This window comes from Xiphophorus hellerii, chromosome 21, assembly GCF_003331165.1.
Source record: "Xiphophorus hellerii strain 12219 chromosome 21, Xiphophorus_hellerii-4.1, whole genome shotgun sequence".
Lineage (NCBI taxonomy): Eukaryota > Metazoa > Chordata > Actinopteri > Cyprinodontiformes > Poeciliidae > Xiphophorus > Xiphophorus hellerii.
Window position 1 is genome coordinate 3,962,880 of NC_045692.1, and position 3,278 is coordinate 3,966,157.

General features: G+C 34.9%; 1 non-coding gene across 1 annotated transcript; it reads right to left on the bottom strand.

Moving 5' to 3' along the window:
- Window positions 1-2,336: 2,336 nt before the first annotated feature.
- Window positions 2,337-2,418, bottom strand: trnas-aga (transfer RNA serine (anticodon AGA)). The gene has a single exon. It is a non-coding gene; the product is annotated as a tRNA-Ser (tRNA).
- Between the last annotated feature and the right edge of the window lie 860 nt (window positions 2,419-3,278).

Genomic DNA, 3,278 nt, shown 5'->3' on the forward strand with positions numbered 1-3,278 from the left:
TGTCTAAAAACAGGGGCGTCTAAACTGAGGTCTAAACAGAGAGAGGTCTGAAAATACGGAGAGTTGAAAAAAAGGTCTTGTTTAGCGCCTCTGGCCTGGGAAAACGGAAGAGAAGGACGGTTTTGTACCGGGACTGGTTGGGAAAGACGACGTTTACGGCCATTAAAGGTAAAATGAAGGATTTTCGGTAATTAATGTTTTACTTTCCATTTAAAAGCTAAAGTAATAACGCTGCTGACATAATGTCACTCTGTTTTGTCGAGGTGCCACAGCCGTTTTTACACGGTCTTATTTCAGTTTTCTGTGAAGCTGTATTGTAGCGATGCTGTTAATGCGCCATTTTGTTGAAGCTGTTGTTGGTTAGGAGCTTTAAATTAATATCTTACGGACTCTTTACGTAACAAAAGACTGTATTTTTGCTCTTGAAATTTATTTTTTTTATTTTTGCAAAAGAAAATAGTTCTTTTGGATAATAAAGAACCCCTTTTTTATTTTAAGTTAGTGCTGCGCGCTGTATTGGTCCCTGCTGCTTCATATAAATATATATTTTTTAATTCTGGGGACTGTTTGCAAAGGAAAATAAAAAACAACAACAACAACAAAGGCAGAAAATACGGAGTATCTTCTGTGATATCGTTATCGTGGTATTTAAAAATATACATCGAGATATCATTTTTTGGCAGTATCGCCCACACCTAAATGGTGCGCAATAAATATTTATATAAATTTAAGTGCAATCAAATTTCTATGGTAGAGTAATATTTTGGCATAGTGATATTTTACATTATATAACAGAGAGAATGAAGGTTTATCAGTAATGTATTTCATACTGTAATCTCAGTATGAAATACTTCTATTAATTCCTAATCCATCAGATTGTGGTTTTTAGGATAATCCCACATGGTGGCTTTCTGGAAAGTCAATGTTTGTGTTTCTCACTAATGGAAGCCGTGGTATTAATATTTTGTTTTGTAAACTAAAGTAGAAAGATGGAGATTTTTGGAGATGACAAGAGGCATAAATGGTGTGATAGTTCCAAAGCCACATGCAACACATTTTTACTAAACACTTGAGCCGGATTCCTGCCTTGTACTCATAATCCAGAACACGAAGCACACTAAGAAGTAGTACAGCCTCTTCTGAATCGTTTTATTTTGGATAAATTGGAAGGTTTCCAAGCACAAACAGCTAGTTTAAGGTCTCGGCACGGCATTATCAACAGCAGCCCAGTTTGTGACACTACAAAAAACATTATTTTATCATTTCTTTTTGGAATTCTTTGCATGTTCTGTCCAAGATTTAGTTTTCATTGCTATTTAGATGATATCAAGAGTATTTTTCATTAAAAATTTGATACTTTTGTTAAACACTTCATTGCAGCCATTATGGATTAAGATGGAACTTGTAACTTAGCTTAAAAGAATTTTAGTCAAGTTGACTGAAAAACGACACAGATTCATTTTGGGTCTTTGCTATTGAAGTTGGTATGAAACACTAATCATGGCCACCTGATAACAGGAGTGTGAAAACATGAACACGAGTTTCTTAAACACAATTGGCCTTTGGATTTTATTGAATGTTCACAAACCTGTGTATGGGCTGGCTCCTGTTCACTTAAAGGCCGGTTTAGACCACTAGAACACCTTTGGTGCCCCATAAAAAAACAAATAAAAACAAGACAAAGCTAAAAATGTATATAAAGTTTTCAATTTTTAATAAAAAGTCGTATGTTGTTTAATTAGTGTGTTTTCGGTTTGCTTCATTTTGCCATATGACACATTGCTCCCAAAATACTTGGAAAAGTTGGCAATAAATACTGCTGCTACAGCTCCATCTAGTGGAGCCTGACTGTAAACGCCTCTTAATGACGGCTGGTGGGTAAAATGATGTATAAAAGTGATCACATTCTAATATCTGATTTTCTTTTTTTCTTAAGGAAAGCCGGAAAAACACACCTACCGTAATTTGTTTTGTCAGAAGAGAAAAGTGCTGCCATGCAACAAGTGGTAAGGTAGAGACAAAGCTATTCATTTGGAATTTTTATAAATATGCTAGTTAAGCTCTAAGATACCCATAACCTTAGGTATTAGGAGGTATTTTATTCATTCGCGTCATCGGGTTGCCATATTTTCCCTCATGTTGACTGAAGAGAGGGTGGTGTATTTACGTTAGACATACATGTTTTTTAGCTTTTGAAATATTAACATTGTTTGTCAGTGATGTCATGAAAATTACATTTGTTGATTGATTAAAATTAGAAAATGGATAAGATGGTGTCATACGGGTGTGTAGGTTCAACACGATTGGTAAAAAAAAAAAAAAAAAAAAATTCATTTCGTTGTCGGCAGGATTTGAACCTGCGCGGGGAGACCCCAATGGATTTCTAGTCCATCGCCTTAACCACTCGGCCACGACAACACAAGATGTCAGTGACGTCATCAGTCTCGCCTTATATACCAGGTAGTGTGTCACTTAGACTGTGTAAAAGTGCAATATTTCTTGCCAGTCATCTCAAAATGTGAAGCTCATATTATATATATATAATAATTATGCAAAGTGATATTATACAAGTCTTTGATTTTTTAAATTTTGATGATTATTATGAAAACCCAAAATGGAGTGTCAGAAAATTTGAATACTGTGAAAAAGGTCATTATTGAAAACTCATTGTGCCACACCCTAATCAACTAATTAAGCCAAACCGCCTGACGGTCACATGCTGCGATAGCGTGGAGGATTGATGCTGTAATCCATGTAAAAGGAGCCCAACCAAATATTGAGTGTGCACACATTTCAGAAGCCTGACATTTGTACTTAAAACATCTGTTTTTGTTTGGTCTAATATGATATTGAAATTTTCTTAGACAGTGAATTTCGTGTTTTCTTTACCAGTGAACCACAATCATTAAAATTGCAAAAAAACTAAACGCTTGAAATATTTTACTCTGTATGTAATGACGTTGTATAAAACAAACCATTCGCTTTCTGAGATCGTGGATTATATCGTGGATATAATATTTTACGAAGCGTTCAAACGACCAAACAACTTTCAACACAAGCGCCTGTAAGTATTGCTGATGTTACCTTTGTCCAGCAGATGGCGGCATTTGCCCATACTTTGTAGACAGTCGAATTTTGAAATGTGCCTTCTTTAGTTTATATTTTAATAAGGTGGCTATTATTTCAGTTTTTACTTCTGTACTTTTTTACTACAGATATTCACAGTCTTTCAGCCATTTAATTAACTAATAACCAAGAAATGAATAACTTAAAACAAC